This window comes from Coturnix japonica, chromosome Z (genome assembly GCF_054131305.1).
Source record: "Coturnix japonica strain WE chromosome Z, WE-NBRP24, whole genome shotgun sequence".
Classification (NCBI taxonomy): Eukaryota; Metazoa; Chordata; class Aves; order Galliformes; family Phasianidae; genus Coturnix; species Coturnix japonica.
This window is the reverse complement of record NC_140702.1, coordinates 48862834-48883876: the sequence shown is the minus strand read 5'-3', so window position 1 is coordinate 48883876 and position 21043 is coordinate 48862834. Positions and strand designations below refer to the sequence as shown.

Sequence of the window (21043 nt, the reverse complement as noted above, 5' to 3'; positions counted from 1 at the left end):
TTTTCTTCCCTCTTCCCCCCCACCGACACCCACCCATCCACATTTTGTCTTTTGCTTCCTCCTTTTAAAATCTTGATTGTTTTTTTCTTATTTTCTTCCCTTCCCCCCCTCTTTTTTTGTTCCCATATATTTTTTACTTGTTTATGTTTTCCTCTTCCTTTTCCATCCCCCCCCCCCCACCATTTTTCTTTTGCTTTTGGTTCTTCTTAACCTGTTTTTCTTTTGCTTCCCTCTTTTTGTTCTCCTTTCTCTATTTAATTTTCATTTTCTCTTCCCCCTTTCCTTGCCTCTTTTTTCTTGCTCCTTTTTTTCTTCCCCTTTATGTTTCCCTTTCCCTTTCTTTCCCTTTATCTTTTTTCTCTTTTTTCTTTTATTTTCCTGTCTTTTCTTTCTTTACTTTTTCTTTTTTTTTTCTTCTTCTTTTTCTTCCCTTCTTTCCTTTTGCTTTTGCTTCTTCTTCCCCTTTTTGTTTTATTTTTCTTCCCCATTTTCTTTCCCTTCTCCTTTTTCTATTCTTTTTCTTCCCTATTATCATTCTTCTTCTATTTTCTTCCCTGTTTTCTCCCCTCTTTTTTCTTCCCCTTTTATCTTGACTTTCTCCTGTTTCATGTTTTTTTCCCTATTTCTTTTTTTTAACTTTTTCTTCCCTATCTTTATTTTATTTTTCTTCTTTCTTGCTTTTTTCTCTTTTTAATATTCGTTTTCTTTCCATTTTTCTTCCCCTTTTCTCATTCTTTTTTATTTCTTGATTTTCTTCCCTCTTTTCTTTTTACCCTGACCCATTCTTTGTCTTCTTTTTTCTTTTTAATTTTTGATAATTTTTTTTTCTTCTTCTCTTCCCTTCCCCCTTTTTTTATAGCCCATATATTTACTTCTTTTTTTTTTTCCTTTTCCAATCATTCCCCCACTCCCCAACCCCTATTTTCTTTAGCTTTTGTTTCTTTTTACCCTATCTGTTTTACTTTCACTTCCTCCTTTTCTGTTCTCTTTTCTCTTTTTCTTCCCTATTTAATTTTCTTTTTTGCTTCCCCATTTCCTTCCCTCCTTTTTCTTGCTTTTTTTTCTTTCCCTTTATGTTTCTTTTTCTTCTTCTCTATTCTTTACCTTTTTCTTTTTCTTTTTTTTCTTTTCTTTTCTTTTTCCTTTTTTTTCCTTTTTTTTCTTTTCCTTTCTTTTTTTATTCTTTTCTTCTTCTTTTCTTTTTCTTCCCTTCTTTCCTTTTTCTTTTACTTTCTCTTCCCCTTTTTGTTTTTTCTTCCCCATTTTTTCCCTTCTATTTTTCCTATTCTTTTTCTTCCCTATTATCATTCTTCTTCTATTTCCTTCCCTGTATTCTTCCCTCTTTTTTCTTCCCTCTTTTTTTCTTCCTTTTATCTTTACTTTCCCCCTTCTGTTTCCTGTTTTTTATTTCTCCTATTTCTTTTCCATTACCTTTTTTCCCTATCTTCCCCCTTTTCTATTCCCTTTTCTCTTTTTCTTCACTGTTTAATTTTCATTTCCTCTTTCTTCCCCCTTTCCTTCCCTGTTTTTTCTTGCTCTTTTTTTTTTCCTTCCCCTTTATGTTTCCTTATCGCTTTCTTTCTCTTTCCCTCTCTCTTTCGTATTCCCTTTCTTCTTCACTTCCCTCTTTTCTTTACTCTTCATTCCTTTCTTCTTCTTCTTTTTCTTCCTTTTCTTTGCCTTCTTTTTCTTCACTTCTTTCATTTTCCTTTTGTTCATTTCTCCTGTTTTTGTTTTTCTTTTCTTCCCCATTTTCTTTTCCTTCTATTTTTTATATTCTTTTTCTTCCCTATTATCATTTTTCTTCTTTTTTTCCCCGTTTTCTTACCTTTACCCCCCCCCCAATTTTATTTTTGTCTTCCCTCTTCTATTTCCTTTTATCTTTCTCCTATTACTTTTTTTCTCTTCTTCTTTCCTTTCCTTATATTCTCTTCTTTTCTTCCTTCTTTTCTTTTTTCCTTTCTTTTTTCTATCCTCTTTCCATTTTCTCCCCTCCCCTCTCCTCATTTCTTTTTTTTTTCCCTCTCTTTCCCTTTCTTTCCCTTTTCCTTTCTATTTCCCTTTCCCTTTATTTCCCTTTCCCTTCCCTTTCTCTTTTCTTCTTTTCATTTCTTCTTTTAATTTTTTTTTCTTCTTCGACTTCCCTTCTTTCCTTTTGCTTTTGTTTTTTCTTCCCCTATTTTTTTCTTCCTCATTTTCTTTCCCTTCTCCTCTCACTATTCTTTTTCTTCCCAACTATCATTCTTCTTCTATTTTCCTCCCTCTTTTCTTCCCCCTTTATTCTTCCCCTTTTATCTTTGCTTTCCCACTTCTCTTTGCCTTCCCTCCCCTTTCTTTCCCTTTACCCCCTTCTATCCCTTTCCCTTTCTTTTTTCTTATTTTCTTTTCTTTTTTTTATTCTTTTCTTTTGCTACCCTATTTTTCTTCTCTATTTTTTCTTCTTTTTTCTTTTTCTTTTTCTCTTCTTTTTTCTTTTTCTATTTTCTTTTGGCTTTGCTATTAACTTATCCTTTTTGTTTTTCTGTATCTTCATTTTTTCCCTTTATTCTATTCTTCTTTCTCTTTTCTATCCCTATTATTTTTTTCCTTATTCATTAACTTTTTTCTTTTTCTTTTTCTTTATCTTTTTTTTTTCTTTCTTTTCTGTTGCTCTTTCTTCTTGTTTCTTTTTCTTTTATTTTTTTCTGCTTCTTTTTCTTCTTGTTTCATTGTTTTTCCTTTTCTTTTGCTTTTTAAATCTCTCTATTTTTCCTTTCCTTTTTTTCTTTCTCTTTTTCTTCCCTCGTTTCTTTTTTATCCCAATTTTCTTCACCTTTTTCTTTCATCTTCTTCCCCTTCTTCATTTCCTTTACTTCCCTTTTTTTTTACTTTTAAAGCACAATTACTTCATGAAATGATACTTCTCGATGTACAAACAGATATAAAAATATCATCTGATACCTCTTTGCGCTGTTCTCCCAATCATAGAGTAGCCATCAGTAGCTTTGGTTTTGGTAAAAAAAAAAAAAAAAAAGAAAAAAAAAATCTGCAGGACTGTCGTACAAATACTAGTGATGGGGGATGGAGGGGAGATATTCTGGCCATCAGTGACCTTTCCCTTCCATTTCCCCCCCTTATTTTCTTTTGCTTTTGGTTCTTCTTACCCTATTTGTTTCTCTCTTCCTTCCCCCTTTTCTGTTCTCCTTTCTCTTTTTCTTCCCTATTTTCTCTTCCCCCTTTCCTTCCCCCTTTTTTCTTGCTCTTTTTTTTAACTTCCCCTTTATGTTTCCCTTTCCCTTTCCTTTTATTTCCCTTTCCCTTTATTTCCCTTCCCTTTTTCTTTTCTCTTTTCTATTCTTTTCTTTGGGGAAGCTGTATTTATGTTGTATTTACTTTGGTATTTATCTTACCTTTTTAGAGGAGTTGTGCCTGCTTCTGCTTCTTCAAAAAGGAACAGGGAGCTCTACAGTAGAAGCCTGAAGGTGAGGTGGGCTGGCCTCTCTGCCTGCCTGTGCTCCTTCCTTCCCCCTGAAAACATCACCACATGAGATTTTGATAGGATTCTTTTTACTCTATTTGTTTTTCTTTTCCTTCCATCTTTTCTGTTCTCCTTTCTCTTTTTCTTCCCTATTTAATTTTCATTTTCTCTTTGCTTCCCCATTTCCTTCCCTCTTTTTTCTTGCTTTTTTTTCCTTCCCTTTTATGTTTCTCTTTCCCTTTATTTCCCTTTCCTTTCCTCTTTCCCTTTCTCCTTCCTTTCCTTTCTCTTTTCTTTTCTTTTGTACTCTTTTCTTCTTCTTCTTTGTCTTCCATTCTTTCCTTTTGCTTTTGCTTTTTCTTCCCCTATTTGTTTTTTTTTCTTCCCCATTTTCTTTCCCTTCTCCTTTTACTATTCTTGTTCTTCCCAATTATCATTCTTCTTCTATTTTCCTCCCTCTTTTCTTCCCCCTTTATTCTTCCCCTTTTATCTTTGCTTTCCCACTTCTCTTTCCCTTCCCCTTCATGTTTCTATTTCCCTTTCCTTTTCCCTTTCCTTTTTTTCTTTTTATTTTTCTTTTTTTTTTTCTTCCTTATTTTTCTTCTCTATTTTTTCTTCTTTTTCCATTTTCTTATTCTCTTCCTTTTTCTTTTTCTATTTTCTTTTGGTTTTGTTTTTTCCTTATCCTTTTTGTTTTTCGTTATCTTCCCTTTTTTCCCCTTCCCTTTATTTTATTCTTCTTTCTCTTTTTTCCCCTATTCTCATTTTATTTTTTCCCTCTCATTAACCTTTTTTTCTTTTTTCATTTTCTTTTTCTGTTGCTTTTTCTTGTTTCTTTTTTTCTTTTTCTCTTGCATTTTCTTATTCTATTGTTTTTCCTTTCCTCTTGCTTCTTTAAATCTCTCTATTTTTCCTCTCCTTTTTTATTTTTTCTTTCTCTTTTTCTTCCCTTATTTCTTTTTTTACTCTATTTTCTTCACCTTTCTCTTTCACCTTCTTCCCCTTTTTCTTTTCCATTTCCCTTACTTTCCTTTTTTTTTTAAAAAGCACAATAAATTCATGAAATGACACTTCTCGACGTACAAACATATAAAAATATCATCTGATACCTCTTTGCGCTGTTCTCACAATCATAGAGTAGCCATCAGTAGCTTTGATTTTGGTAATAAATAAATAAATAAATAAATAAAAAATCTGCAGGACTGTGGTACAAATAATAGTGATGAGGGATGGAGGGGAGATATCCTGGCCACCTCTCCCTTCCATTTCCCCCCCTTATTTTCTTTTGCTTTTGGTTCTTCTTAACCTATTTGTTTTCCTTTTCCTTCCCCCTTTTCTGTTCTCCTTTCTCTTTTTCTTCCCTATTTAAGTTTCTTTTTGTCTTTACTTCCCCCTTTCCTTCCCTCTTTTTTCTTGCTCTTTTTTTTTACTTCCAATTTATTTTTCCCTTTCCCTTTATTTCCCTTTCCCTTTCTCTATCCCTTCCCTTTTTCTTTTCTCTTTTCTATTCTTTTCTTTGGGGAAGCTGTATTTATGTTGTATTTACTTTGGTATTTATCTTACCTTTTTAGAGTTGTTGTGCCTGCTTCTGCTTCTTCAAAAAGGAACAGGGAGCTCTACAGTAGAAGCCTGAAGGTGAGGTGGGCTGACCTCTCTGTCTGCCTGTGCTCCTTCCTTCCCCCTGGAAAGTTCACCACATGAGACTTTGATAGGCTTCTTCTTACCCTATTTGTTTTACTTTTCCTCCCCCCTTTCGTGTTCTCCTTTCTCTTTTTCTTCCCTATTTAATTTTCATTTTCTGTTTACTTCCCCCTTTTCTTCCCTCTTTCTTCTTGCTCTCTTTTTCATCCCCTTTATGTTTCCGTTTCCCTTCCTCTTTCCCTTTCCCTTCCACTTCCCCTTTCTCTTTCCCTTTCCCTTCCCCTTTCCCTTTTCCTTCCCTTTTCTCTTTCCTTTCCCTTTTTGTTTCCCCTTCCCTTCCCTTCTTTTCCTTCCAAGAAGCTGTATTTATCTTGTATTTACTTATGTATTTATCTTACCTTTTTAGAGATGTTGTGCCTGCTTCTGCTGGCTTCAAAAAGGAACAGGGAGCTCTACAGTAGAAGCCTGAAGTTGAGGTGGGGTGGCCTTCCTCCTGGAAAGTTCACCACATGAGGTTTTGATAGGCTTCCATAATGTATGGGTATGGAAAGCTGCAACTAACTCTGCAGATGACTGGTATATACTTAACATTTGAAATCTCAATAAAATTTTCTGCTTGTTGAGTTATTGTCTGGCATTCACTTATTTCCTGATTTGGCCATCACTTCTGGCTGCTCTTTTGACAGATTTTCACTATTTCTGCAGTCACATTGGTCTGGCAACAGGGGAATCAGCTGTGGCTGTGGGTGTGGTGAGAGCAGCACAACCACCCCATCCTTCTCTGAGTCCTCACTTCCTCTGCAGCATTGCTTCACAGACCCTTGCACACCCTAAAAGCAGCGGCCAGCAACCAGCCACAGTGACCTGGGTTTAATTTGTCTGCAGTTGAATACAATTAGTCCCCAGACAAACTTGGGTCGCCTTTTTGTTTCACCAAAAAAAATCACTGATGCTGAAGATCTGGCATATGCTCCAGCCTTACAGCTCAAGTCCTGTCACCCGCCCCCCCCCCGTCCCATCTCCCCCCCCCCCGGCAATGTGTGAGTTCAGCTGAAAGTGAACTGTATATACAAGACATTTGAGAGCTCCTTGTGAAATGGGCTTGTATTTTAAACTTCCAAGCGTCTGGAACCTCAACTGGCTTTGAATGCATCCCTGAGCCGAGCCCAATCTGGACACATACCTGAGGGTGGAGAGCAGAGACGATCCGCTTTTGGGAGCCGGGCTGAAAACGGCTGCGCCATAACCCGCATAGTACATCAGGATCACTCCGTCGGGCAAGCGGCTCCATCTAGCGGCCGTGGCCCGTTTCATGGCGGACGCTCAGTGATGTCACCAACGAATGAGCTGACGTTACAGCACGGGGCGACCCTTCCCCGATCCCGGGCAGCCCCAGGATCTTTCTGGGAGCGATATGAGCAGAGCAGGGGTGGGGTGCATTGTAACTCCTCTTCTCAGCGTCACCCGCAGGTTCACCAGCAACTCACTGCAGCGCTCCCTGAGAACCACTGAAAGGGCTTGGTGCTGTGAGCACCTGGAGGAGCTCTTTGTGATAGGGAGTGGCTGAATGTTGCTTCCGGCTTTGCTGCTGGCTAGATTTGCTGTGTGTACTGATATCAAATGCATTACAGTAGTTTGAGGCACCGGGAGATGACTGCCAGGCCCTCTGTCAAAGGAAAAACAAGTCTTTTGGCAGTGTGAAAAATAAACTGGGCTGTTCTCCAGTAGCAACCCAGAAAGATTATTGGATTTTGCACTTTGTTAGTAATTTGTAAGCAAATACTCAAACTATCAAAGTAGAAAATAATATTTCCTTATTTTATTTTATTTCATTTTATTTTATTTTATTTTATTTTATTTTATTTTATTTTATTTTATTTTATTTTATTTTATTTTATTTTATTTTATTTTATCTTATTTTATTTTATTTTAGAATGTGAGCTGAATAACATCTTCATCCTCACCTCCAGATTGCAGTATGGGAACCAGTTGAGATGTCTCCTTCATGCTTTTGGTCTGGCAATCAGCTACTTTGCTGGATCAAACAGCCTGGAGACCCAATAGTGGCTGTCATCAGATGGTGAAGACATCACAGGCCATTTCCTGTTCCTGCTCCCACTCAGCCCCATCTGCACATTGGTCAGATGCACAGCTTCTGAATGTGCAGCTGCTCAAGGGATATTCTCTCCTTCCCACAGCCACACACACCAGAGATAACTCACATCAAGGACTGGATGTGAGCTCTTGGCAGGGCCCTCCATGACAGGAATCCAAACTGTTTTGAGATCTTTCAGCACATTAACCACTTCACAGCCATCTTTTCTGTGGATGTTATCATAAAAGCTGAGGAGATCTTATATTTCACTGTTAAGTGCTGGCTCATGAGCAAGGGCTGCTCTGATGTCTCCTCATGCTTAACAACATAATGGTATATTTGAATGAACACATCTTCACTAGCAGACAAAGGTGTGGGTCTAGAGCATAAGCAGAGAATAAATTTTCCCCACCATTTGTGCTGGGAGTGAATTATCCTGTAACATTCTCAGGGAACAGGAAGAAGGAGGAAACTGTAACGAGGCAGTGCCACTTCCATGCTCAGAAGAGGATATGTGAGCATCTTCCTGCACTCAGCTTGAAGTTCCCACACACAAAAGGACCTAGACCCTTGTTTTTCAGTCTTCTGCTGACATATATCATGTAGCACTTCATATGCCTTTATTTTTACTTAGCCTTACTGACATGCCTATATAAACCAGTGTAACCTGTAAGACTGGCATTGTCAAAGTGATTGTTCAGGAAGCTATTTTCACAGTTTAAGGCCAAGAAGATGCTACCACTTTTCAAGTGCTACATGGAATTTGTTGCTTGTAAAGGTCAGCTTTCATGGTTCATGCTGTAACACTACCCTAATCCTCATCAGGATCAACAACATGGATGATGACAATGATCCTTTTTCTCCACCAGAGTCCTCTGTTTCACTGGCAAAAATACTGAAGGCAGGAAAAAGGCTGTGGGTTGGATCCTTGGGTACTTTTTCCACTGATGAAATGAAGGCAAGCAAATGACAGATCCAACTGTGCAGCCTTGGGTGTATGAATCAGTATTATCTGCTGGCTGGAGCTCCTGGTAGGTTTTGCACTAAGAAATGGTTTTGGTGTCACATTTGACATGAGACTCAGACTATCATGGGGTGTTTTGGGCTCATCTTATACACTATCTCAAGCTCTTTGGGAACAAGCAGCCTATTTTTCATTATGCAATATCGTCTTTATTCATCTACATGTTAATTGCTGGTTTCTAGCCTTTCTAGATCTGTGACCTAAGAATCACAAATCACGACAGGGGCAGAGGCAATTAGTTGTCCTCGGGCTGCTCTCTAAGACTCGAGTGTGTAAATTGCTCTTTCATTCACACGTGAATTATTCTTAATATCCCTTCTCTGGTAATAAATACGTGGCTGTGAAGGCATGAAGATGTGTGTGTGTTTGTGTGTGTGTGTGTGAGGGGGGTGGGGGTGGTGGGGGATTAAGAGGGAAAGGTAGCATGACCCTCCCGTTCTCTTTTCTTTTTCAAGTAAAAGCTACCCCTAGGTCTTAACATTCTCTCAAAAAGATAATGCTACCGGTTTGTTTGCTTTCTGCATTCCCCTTGGATGCTAAGGCAAGACTAACGCAGAGAGCATAAAGAAGTTCATATGCCTCATATTGTATACATGCTTCTCTATTAGCTCTGGACAGAGAGCATAACCAGATGAAAAACGGGTAACCAGCACAGGTCAGGCAATTCAAAGAGAAAGATGGGGTCTTCAGAAGGGCACCTCAGCTTTATTCCCACTCTCATCTTCTGCAACCCGAGCCAGCAACACCCGCGGCTCCACAGGACGGCCATTGCTCCTGCCTCGGGCAGAGAACAGCCCTTTGCCATGCTGACTGTCATCTCTGCTCTGCCAGGAGCTGATGGTTTACTTACAGCAGAGGAATGTATCTCCCGTTCTGGACAGCATGGTGACCTCCTGCTCAGCTTACTCAGACTCCTTTCTCAGAGTGACAAAGTGGGTAAATTGCACCAGAAATGCCCTGTCCATTCCCAGGGTGAGAGAGTGAGGCAGACCTATAGGAGGCCAGTGGCCAGGATTTTCCATTTACATGCCCTTAGTTCCCTCTCAGTCTGGTAGGGGTGACTGTGAGCACAATTTGGAAGCCTTTGCTTGCTTCATGCCATATCTACTTGGGCTCATCACTGTGGGCTTGGGAAACCAGACAAGTACTTCCATTGGTTTCTGCAGACCATCTTTCACATTTGTGCATTCAGAAGCTCTGCTGTGTGAACACAGCCTCTGTCTGCATCAGCTCGCAGTGTCCCCTTCCCCAGCTGCTGATGTTTGTCAGGTCAGCACTGCACTTGCATGAGGGAGGTCAGCAGAACAACATCCTTAGGTAAATGACTGCAAAGGATTTCAAGCAAATACATTGCCCCCTTTTGTGATTGGAGCCCTGGGGTATCTCCCTTTTTGTGTGTACCTCTGGTAAAAACGTGGTCCGTGGGCTTTTGCTCTGCCCTTCTTAGCTTCACACACGACAGGCAAGGTACCTGAAACAAGTGCTGAGGGAGGTTGCTAAGCATCCAGCCTTAGAAATATTTAAAGCTCAGCTGAGCAGGGACTAAAACAAATTGCTCTAGATTTTAGGCTAGTTCTGCTTTGAGCAGGAGGTTGAACCAGATGCCTTCAAGGGGTCCTTTCCAAAAAAAGATTATTTTTTTCTAAATGTTGTGTTCTAATCAATGAAGGCATCAGGTTTGATCAGGTTTGGAAGAGAAACCTGTTTTTCTTGCTGGGGAATGAACTGGTTTCTGCAGAACAAGAACTAGGATATATTGATTTATATGAACAGCTCTGAGCCAGCAGATGTGGTGCAGTGGTTCTACCAGTGCTGCTGCACTTACAGAGGAAATGTTGGTCTTCCAGGGTATTCTCTCTGAATATTTACATCTTACAACCAGTGCGATAGGAATCCCAGAATGAAAATGCTCAAGTTCCTCTGAGAGAACTTGCACACTGGGTTGGCTCATTGCTGTCTTGTAACTAGTGAAGAAGGATGGAAGGATTAGTATAGCACATCTGATGCAGGAGAAAAAAGGATGCTTTTCTTATACGTGGAAGAATGAGACAGATGACTGAAAAGAAGCACAAAATGCCTAGGTCATGTCTCATGACTCTTGCAGTTTTGTTCTCACGTGACATTGTAAAGAGAATTTAATTTTATCAGAAAAATGCTTTTTTTTTCTTTATTCTTTCTTTCCTTCCCTAGGAGCCTGCTCTGTTCCCTATAGGGAGAGTCTGTCCTCTGGTGTCCATAGAGGCATTTGGACTCAGCATTTGTTGACTTCTCTGCCTTCCTTTGCAGACATCAGTGAGGAGAGGCTGGGTGATGCCAGCGGAACAGACAATGCTGAGACCTACAGTGACGAAGACACAGACCAAAGGAATTCCCCAGACATGGCTAAAGTCAGAACCTGCTTCACCCCTGAAAGCCCAGAAATTGTATAAGTGGATGAGGTATGTTACGCAGTTCAGAAAACTGGTGGGAGCACAGAGAGCCGTCCAGAGAGCCCCAAGTACCATGCAGAGCAGAATCACCTACTGATAGAAGGTCCTTCTGGGAGAGTTTCTTTACCTTTCAGCTTGAAAGCCAACAGACCTCCACTGGAAGTGCTGAAAAAGATTTTCCCTAACCAGAAGCCGACGGTGCTGGAGTTGATCCTGAAAGGATGTGGTGGTGACCTGGTGAGCGCTGTTGAGGTTCTCTTGTCCAGCCGGTCTTCAGTGGCCAGTGGTGAGAGAACTTCTGCAGAGTCAGATGGTCTAGTTCTACCTTCCAACGGGCATATTTTTGAACACACGCTGAGTTCCTATCCTATTTCCTCTTCCAAGTGGTCAGTGGGCTCAGCCTTCAGGGTCCCTGACACACTGAGGTTCTCTGCTGACTCCAGCAATGTTGTGCCCAATCTTCTGACTGTACCTTTGCAGCACCCATTTCCTCAGCCACCTCGCTACCCGCTGATGCTGAGGAACACTTTGGCAAGAAACCAGTCCAGTCCTTTCCTGCCTAATGATGTCACCCTTTGGAACACCATGACGCTGCAGCAGCAGTACCAGCTGCGGTCCCAGTATGTCAGTCCTTTCTCTAGCAACTCAGCCAGCATCTTCCAAAGCTCTTCTGTCCTTCCTTCTCGCTCATCAGAAGATCCTAGGATCTCAATCCCTGATGACGGATGTCACAGAATCACAGAATCACAGAATTACCCTGGTTGGAAGGGACCTCAAGGATCATGTAGTTCCAACCCCCCTGCCTAGCAGGGCCACCAAACATACACATTTACTAGATCAGGTTGCCCAGGGCCCCGTCCAACCTGGTCTTGAACACCTCCAAGGACGGGGCATCCACAACCTCACTGGGCAGCCTGTTCCAGGACCTAACCACCCTTCTAGTAAAGAACTTACCCCTAACATCCAACCTAAATCTTCCCTCCTTCAACTTAAAACCATTTCCCCTAGTCCTGCTATTATCAGCCCTTTCGAAGAGTTTACTCCCCTCCTGGGAGTAAGTTCCCTTCAGGTACTGAAAGGCTGCAATGAGGTCACCCCGCAACCTTCTCTTCTCCAGGCTGAACAAACCCAACTCCCTCAGCCTGTCCTCATAGGGGAGGTGCTCCAGCCCCCTGATCATCTTTGTGGCCCTCCTCTGGACCCTTTCCAAAATCTCCATATCTTTTTTGTACTGAGGGCTCCACACCTGGACACAGTACTCCAGATGGGGCCTCACAAGAGCAGAGTAGAGAGGGACGATCACCTCCCTATCCCTGCTGACCACCCCTCTCCTGATGGAGCCCAGGATCCCATTTGCTTTCTGGGCTGCCAGAGCGCACTGCTGGCTCATGTTAAGTTTCTCATCTATCAGGACCCCTAGGTCTTTTTCAGCCGAGCTGCTCTCAAGGACAACTCCTCCCAGCCTGTACAGGTGCCTGGGGTTCTTCCGGCCCAAGTGCAAAACCTTGCACTTTGCCGTGTTGAACCTCATTAGGTTCACCCGAGCCCAGCTTTCCAGCCTGTCAAGGTCCCTCTGAGTGGCATCTATTCCCTCCACCGTATCAACTGCACCACTCAGCTTGGTGTCATCAGCAAACTTGCTGAGGGTGCACTCCATTCCCTCATCGATGTCATTAATAAAGATGTTAAAGAGCACCGGTCCCAAGACAGACCCTTGAGGGACGCCGCTCGTTACCGGCCTCCACCTGGACATAGAGCCATTGACCACCACCCTCTGTCTGCGGCCTTTCAACCAATTGCTTATCCATCTAGTTGTCCACCCATCAAATCCACCTCCCTCCAATTTGGAGATGAGGATGTGATGGGGGACCATGTCAAAGGCCTTGCTCAGGTCCAGGTAAATGACATCGGTCGCCTTCCCTTCATCCACCAACGCCGTCACTCCATCATAGAAGGCCACAAGATTAGTTAAGCATGACCTTCCCCTGGTGAAGCCGTGCTGGCTGTCTCGGATCACATGCTTGTTCTTTATGTGATCAAGCATGTTGTCCAGGAGGATCTGTTCCATAATCTTCCCAGGCACAGAGGTGAGACTCACTGGCCTGTAGTTACCCGGGTCGCCCCTGCTCCCCTTCTTGTAAATGGGAGTGACGTGACCCTTCCTCCAATCATCCGGGACCTCACCTGACAGCCACGACTTCTCAAATATGATGGAGAGCGGCTCAGCAACCACCTCAGCCAGCTCCTTCAGGACCCTGGGATGCACGCCATCTGGCCCCATAGACTTATTCAGTCTAAGGAGGCACTCTCGGACTTGCTCTACCCTTACAGTGGGGAGGGATTTACCTCCTTGGTCCCCACATGGAGGGATGGGGGTGCAAGACTTAGGGACGTGAAAAAGACTAGAATCCTGGCCACCAGTGAAGACCGAGGTGAAGAACTCATTCAGCACCTCAGCTTTCTCTTCATCTGTTGAAGCCATTTCTCCTTTTGAATTTACCAGAGTAGGTACGCCCATTTTGGCCTGTCTCTTCTGGCCAATGTACCTGTAGAAGGTTTTCTTATTGTTTTTCACATCCCTCGCCAAGTTCAGTTCTGCCTGTGCCTTGGCTTTCCTGATCCCACATCTGCAAGTTCGGACGGCATCCCTGTATTCTTCCCGGGTGACACAGCCTTGTTTCCAGAGCTTGTACACCCCTTTCTTCATCCTCAGTTCTCTTAGCAGGTCCTTGCTGAGCCATGCCGGTTTTCTACCTCTCCTGCCCACTTTCTTAATCAGGGGAATGGAGACCTCTTGTGCTGCCAGGAGGGCATCCTTGAACAGTAGCCAGCTCTCCTCAACGTCCTTATCTTTGAGGGCAGCGCACCAGGGGATCTTGGCCAGCATTCCATTGAGTAGCTTGAAGTCTGCTCTTCTAAAGTTGAGCATCCTGGTCCTGCTCTTTGCCAGGCCCACATCGCTTGAGATCACAAACTCAACCAGGGCATGATCGCTGGAGCCCAGGCAGCCTCCAACCTTGACGCCTTTGATGATCTCCTCAGCGTTGGTGAGCAGCAGGTCCAGCAACGCTTGACCTCTGGTCGGTCTGTCCAATACCTGAACCAGAAAGCTATCATCAATGGATTCCAAGAGCCTTCTGGAGCTCTTGCAGCTCGCCGTGTGGTTTTCCCAACAGATGTCAGGATGGTTGAAGTCCCCCACCAGGACAAGAGCCCGTGAGCCAGACGCCTTACGCATCTGGAGCAAGAAAGCCTCATCAGCAGCCTCCCCTTGATCAGGTGGCCTGTAGTATACCCCTAATACCAGCTGACCTTTATTAGTCCCATCTCTAATCCTAACCCACAGGCTCTCAACCTGTTCTTGACTGTTTCTCATGGGGAGCTCCTCACAGTTTATCCAGTCTCTGACATAAAGGGCGACTCCCCCACCCTTCCTACCTCGCCTATCTCTCCTAAAGAGCCTATAGCCATCGATGGTAGTATCCCAATTGTGGGAGTCATCCCACCATGTTTCTGTGATAGCAACAATGTCATAATTTTCAGAGTGCATCACAGTTTCCAGTTCCTCCTGCTTGTTACTCAGGCTCCGTGCATTAGTATAAAGGCACTTCAGCCGGGCTGTCCGTCTCACCACCTTCATAAGCGATCCAGGATCCGCTAGAACAGCGGCATCCCCAGCATCCCCCTGCCCTACTCCCTCCTTTTGCACTCTGCAATCTTTGCCCACAGAGTTTGGTACAATCCCTCGAATGCACCGTTCAACCCCAGTAGCCCTTATTTTGTCCCCTTCCCCCTTCGTTCCTAAGGGGAATGTCCTATTGTGTCTAAGCAACCTCTTTACACAGAAGATGAGTATGATGAAAGGTCTGATTCTTCAGACTCAAGAATACTCAACACATCTTCTTAGGATGACATTTGCCATATGATAAGTAAGTAAGTGATATTTTCAGTGCAGCTGAACTACTGGGCCTGAAGAGGAGAGACGTATACTCCATGAAACACTTGCAATTGTATTAAAACTTGACTTTGCTTGGTATTGTACTATAGCAATAAAAACATAACGTATTTAATTTCTTGCACTTCATTGGATAATGCCAAATAGCAATACTCTGGCTTTAGCTCTGAGTGTGTACAACAAGGAAAGACTTTATGGCCATCGGTTACGGGACTCTGGAAGATTTGTAGCGGAAACAGAAGCTCAAGGTCTACTTTGTTCCTTAACTCAGACAACTGGGGATATTAAACTAGAATACTTGAATGCTGTTTTATAAGAGAGAACTCCTCAGGACATAAGAAATCAAACAAAAGTAGTTCAATTGCAAATGGACTAAAACAAGGACCAGTCATCATCTTTGCATTGAAAGGAAAGGCAGAAGAATTATGCACATGGAACTAGCATGAACTGCTTCTGTACTGTTTGAGCTTGGACATTTTTTAGAAAAATAATCTTACGAGTTATTCTTTTCCCATGGCTAGGTCAAAATGTGTAATGTCAGTGTAAAACCAATTACGGCTGTGAAGTGCATGAAGTGTATTGTGAAATGAACACAAGATTAAACATTGTCAGGTTAATGTAGCATGCTAAGGACTCTAGAAAAATAAACTAAGATGATCATCTTGGTTTATGTCATTTATATTGGGCAAATAGCATTTCTGAGGATAGAGAGCTGATTAACTGCCAGCTGGGGTAACAATGTCTAGTTCCAGCAACAGCAGACAAGGGAAGTCTATTTTTCCCAGTCCAGGTTCTGCCCCCCTGCCTCGTAGCCTGAAACTGAGTCTCAGCAAATGCTATCATGAGGGAAGCTTAGGTCCTTGGATGTGTGCTACAGACACTTCCAAGTTCAGGAGAGTGAAGCAGAACTTGTAACAGTCACAGTAAGCAGGAAAATATATATATATAAGTAAATAAGAGGCTCTCCTGCCCCTTCAGAAAAACTTTTTTTTTTTTAAATTTATTTATTTATTTATTTATTTATTTTCCCCTTATGCTATAGAAATAGAAATAGGAGATAGGGTGTAATAGCAGACCTTTCTTTAAAACAGTGTGGAGTTAAATGGCAGCTTTCCCGAATCTGGAAACGTAATTATTTGAACAATTTATTGCATGTTTGCATGCATGAACTCCCCTTTTATCCTACTTTCATTACAGTGTCAGAATAACACCACAAATTGCTTCTGGTGAAGAATGCCACTACATTCACTCTCCACCTAGATATTTGTCTGTTAAGGTTTTTGTGCCATTTTTTGAACCATTTGCCAGTGACCACATCTGCTTGGCAGTTGGATTTTCCAAAACACTTCTTTCTGTGTGGATGCAATGGCTGGCAGGCCTGCCATGTGTACAGATCAGCCCTACCCCTCAAACCCAATGAGGGTTCCCCTAGAGGGGGGAAGCCTAAAGCAGGTGGGCTGTAGGACCTTAGAATTTGTCAGGCATGTTGCCTAGTATCACTGCTAATGTGAATGCCTGTGTTCTCCTTTGGCATTTCATACTTCGTAATGTTTGTGTACTCAATGGATCCCACAGTTTATACTGATATTGAACAGGCACAAGCAGAAGGAGAATAAAATAAATAATGTTTTTATTTTCTCCAGGGGATAAATGATCAGAAATACACTTTTTATTGTGTATTTTTGCAATCTGTTCAGTAAAGCAATTTGTAGTTGTATGCTAGAGAGCAAAGAGGGAAAGGTGGAGAGTGGGAGAAAAGAAAATAAATAGCATTCCTTATGCAAATGTAAGAACATCTGGAATTTTCATAATGCAGAATTACAGTTTTGTACTGACACGTTGGCAGTTGGCTGCGTGCTCCCCGCGGCCCCGACGTGCCCTCCTTGCGGCCCCAGGGCCACTCTGAGAACGCTGGCTGAACAGGCTGGCCTCGCGTTCGTGCTGACACGTTTGAAGAATGATTTGGATTCTCCCAGTATACTGTTTCAGTGATTCATTCCTTATGTGGACGTGAGTGGGGGAGTAGGATTGAGGCTAATTTATATGTTAATTTTAATACTGAAGCCATCCTGTATTTGAAGAAGAAGATTAATTCTTCAATTTCATTTCTTACTTGATATTGCGTATTGCCATCACTGGGAAATAAAATTATTTCTGAATGCGCACTTTCCAAACTTCAATTCTAGTGGGCATATAACCCTCAAGCATCATTCTTCTCCCTTCCCTATAACCAACTAACTTAATGCAGAATCTTAATGTTCCTGCACTCGTCTGCCACTGGCAGATAACAAGCCTTCTTCCCCAAGCACATTTTGATAATGCAGTGTCTCAGCAGCTTTCTGCATGACTCAGCAGCTCCTGGTAGGATGCTGTGTGTACACTGGAAATCTCAGCTGAGATTTCCCTTAGAGAGACTAATTACATTGATCTCCACAGTAACACAGTACCAGAGGGCCGTAACCACAGCTGTGTGACGAACACGTGGACACACAGTGTGAGTCCTGACATCACATGGAAGGTCAAACTTTTGCTGCAGGTACTGGGCAGTAGACCTTGTAGATGGTAAGTTTAGAGCATCGTATGTGTTGAAAGATTGGGAATGCAGAGGGAGACATACTTCTGGGAGAACTGCCATTGGAGACCAGGCTTCGTTAGAGTCTCAGCAGAACAGAAACATGTACAGAACCTTTGGGAATGCGGCTTGTTATTTCTGTATTCACTCTATGGAAAATGAAGATGAGACACGGGCAACTCTCACAAGGGTACATCCCTGCTCTGCCCACTGATCTGAGGGAGATCTTGTAGCTCAGTTTGAGCGTCAGATGTCTCTTTCTCCATCTCCATGAGGTAGAAAAAGCTGCTACAAGGAGTACATGGCTATTACCTGTAAATTCTCCAGTGCTCTGTAAGAACTGGACACCAATGCTGGGGCTGATTACCTTTAATATGTTCATTAATGATACTGACAGTGGGGTTGAGTGCACCCTTAGCAAACTTGTGGATGGCACCAAGCTGTGGGGTGCAGTTGACACTCCAGAGGGACAGGATGCCATCCTGAGGGACCTAGACAGTGCTGAGCAATGGGCACAAGGAACTGTATGAGATTCTATAAATCCAAGTACAAGATGTTGCACCTGAGCAGAGGAAACCCAATACCAATACCACCTGTGGGATGAAAGGATTCAGTGCAGCCCTGTTGGAAGTAACCGCGGGAGACAAGTCTCATGCTATCATGGTCAACAAGCCTCGTTTATTAGGTGTTACAGCATCTCATTTATACAATCAGTAATAAGTTCATGCATATTGCAAAAGTAAAGCTCAGGATTGGTGGGTTACACATTACTTCCTCTGACCTTTGTGGTTAGTCTCGTGGATACTTTTTCTTTACAGCTATGTCTTCACCTTGCTACACATCTTGTTTTTCACTCAGGCCGTCCTTGCCTCTAGCTACATATCCTGTCTTTAGCTACATACCCTGTCTTTTCACATCCTGATTTCTTCTCAGCTGCCTAGCCCGTGATCGGCCCTAGGATAGACCGTCTTTGTCTTCAGTCACGTTCATTCTTTTACAATTTCACTAATGGAATCTCTTCATGTCCTTTCTCACAAAGCCATTCTGCATAAACACTCTCCACACTTCCCCCGTTTTCTTTTAAACTGAAAAGGGGTTTGATTTACTGACCGATTAATCATATTTAACAATCAGTTCAGTTCATTTGTTCAATCAGTTCTCATGTAGTTTTATCCTGCTCCATAGCTGCTGCTCTGTGAACTTCTCATCTCGATCCATGGCTGCTGCTCCGTAGAATTCTTCTTGTATTACAACAATTTCAAGATTCTGCCTATAGAGTAACAACACTACTTAAATTAATAACATAACTATTATAACTCAATCAAGACCTTTGATTAACAATACTCTAAAAGTGAAAAAAGAGACAAGTCAAATACAACTTAACAACATTACTGTTAAACCTGCTGTAAAGGACAAATGTGTTTGCTCTGCAACCTAAGTTTCTGCAACCTGAAAATACATCTGTGAGGGTCCCATTGTGTTAATCTGCAACTGATCAGGAAAAGTCTTCAATTTTCATATACTCTGATATATTGATTTTAATGACCACTAAAATTTGTGCAATAAATGCTTTTAAGATGCTCATAACCATCCTCTACCGACTGAGTTATCCGGGCTAATAATTGATTAATGATCGTGCAATTTTATGAAGTAGCATGTCAAATAGAACCAATTTTAGAGGACAAATGGACTAGAGTATCACTAGGGGCATTAATACTTATTGACCCTTGAGAAATAGCAAGCTGTGTTGGTGGTGGATGCGACAGATAGTGCCAGCAGGGCGTCCCCTGCTTCAAGGTGCACCTTTCCTCTCTCACCCATCACAGATTCTCTCCTGCATTCAGGGTCTGAAGGATTTCTTCCAGTTGTACACCACATCCGCATGGCCAGTGCGTGATATAGAGCCCAAGTGGAACACCTGCTTGGAAAACAAAATAAACTATCCAATTTAGTTCTATTAGCGTGCACTTTTGTCAAATGATGCATGGTTATATTTTCAGATCCCAATTAATTGGATGTAAAAGAGGTATCTGTTCTATGATACAGGGTCATCTCTTTGTCTGGGATTCCTTTCCAGGTTTTGTCTTTGCAAATTAAGAAAAGCTAATTAATAGGCTAATAATATCATAACCAAACAGTACTAAAACATTAAAAGAGCTATTCCTGTAGATTCTAGCATTGATTAGATCAAATCCTGTTTAATACACATCTGATCTATTACTAAAATAGAAGAAGCACACAACATCCTAGCTAATGCCTTAAACTCTAAATCTTGAGACTGCATTGATAAAACAGAAAATCACACACTATGTCAAACTATTAGTAATATTATCTATAACACAGCAAGTTACAAAACAATACCACTAAGTAAGAAACACACAATTACAACTACTTTAAAGGCTGGATGCTATTTTCTGCCTTCAGATGAGACCAAACATATCATGCTGGAACCCACGTAGGGCCAGTCCCTGTGGAAATAAGAGCATATTCACGACCCCAAGTTGTCAATGGTAGGGGACAGTCCCAAAGTCCTGTGGCCATATTCCAAACATTAACCATAGGCTGTTCCTTTAGCACTGGGGAAGCCTCAAAATGACGATCCACATAAGCTGTATCTCTATGAACACGATTCAAAAAATTCAGCACAAACAAAACAAGCAAAACCTTGCATAATATTTCTTGTAGTGTGTCTCCCATATTCCCCCTTTTTCGTTTAATAATAAGAATGGATTTCAGTGTTTGATAAATGTGATCAGTGATAGCTTGTTCAGTGGGAGAATGAGCAATGGCTGTAGTATGTCTAACACACCCTTCTTGGAGGAAAGTTTGAGTGGCCTTAGAGGTATACGCAGGCCTATTATCTGTTTTTGTAGTATGTGGGATTCCCATAGCAGCATAAGCAGATAACCAGTGTTTACGGGTGTCATGACTGTGTTCACCTGTATGTGCTGTGGCAAATACGTAAGAAGAATGAATATCTATTGTTACATGTGCATATTTTAGACGGCCAAATTCAGGAATGTGAGTGACATTTGTCTGACACAGTTGAAGAGGTGCTGTGTCACAGGGATTTGTCCGAGTCTGAGGCAAAGAGCTATCAGTCAAATTATGTAGCTGATATTCAGTCAGAAACACGGTGTATTGCATAGGAGAGAGGATCATTCTTAACACAGTTTTCCAGTCGTGAGGGGTCATAGCGTAACTGTCACTGTTTGTAACCAAAAGATTGTATGGAAAGGCTGACTGAACTCCGAATGTTCTCACTGACTCCCTTAGCTCCTTCACTGCCTCGTAAGGCAGGGATTCCCAACGGGGGACCTGATTAGGAAAGGTTTGCAACGTGTCAGCATCACCCCTTAATATTGTTTCTTTTCTGCACGGCTCTAAGACATCACAGGATGCTGTAGGGAAATTTGTGATTCCTGCTTCCTTCAAAGTATCATCAGGAGGAAATGCGTCCGATTCGCTTTCTGGATCTTCTGGACCTGGGTCACAACGATCCCCTGGTTTCAGTCCATCCGTGTCTTTAACCACGTTACACGCGGGCTGCACAGACGCAGCCGCGCACGACGAGGGGGGGGGGTGGCTGGGAACGGCTGCTTGTGTCGGAGCGCGGCCGCTGTTCTTTCTCGCGCTGCTTCTCACGTTTCCCGACTCCCTCTAGCATACAGCAGCGTTGTGGGTGTTGGATTGACACTTGCTGCACCAAATCCCAGTGGCTTGGCACTCGTGACGGATGTGGCCAGTTTTTTCACAACGGAAACATTTCACGCGGGAGCTGTTCTGCGAGCGTGGGCTTGTAGCGACTGCAGCTTGGAGGGGTGCAAGGGCTGCTAAAACCTGAGTATGCGAGGATCTAGATTGCTCCTG

The 21043-nt window shown here is 42.4% G+C and overlaps 1 protein-coding gene, 1 long non-coding RNA gene and 1 pseudogene across 3 annotated transcripts in view; 2 read left to right on the top strand and 1 right to left on the bottom strand.

The window, feature by feature from the left end:
* The window catches only part of LOC146753980 (putative COBW domain-containing protein 7), a 69046-nt gene extending 65565 nt beyond the window's left edge, over window positions 1-3481 (top strand). Inside the window, exon 5 of the mRNA XM_085530742.1 lies at window positions 3398-3481. The gene's annotated coding sequence lies outside the window, so the exon portion shown is untranslated. The remainder of the gene's footprint in view (window positions 1-3397) is intronic.
* Window positions 1-21043, bottom strand: part of LOC146753972 (uncharacterized) — a 147664-nt gene that overhangs the window by 37024 nt on the left and 89597 nt on the right. The window lies entirely within an intron of this gene.
* On the top strand, window positions 10761-11601 carry LOC146753979 (doublesex and mab-3 related transcription factor 3 pseudogene; annotated as a pseudogene). Its single transcript, XR_014939502.1, has one exon. The product of XR_014939502.1 is annotated as a doublesex and mab-3 related transcription factor 3 pseudogene (transcript).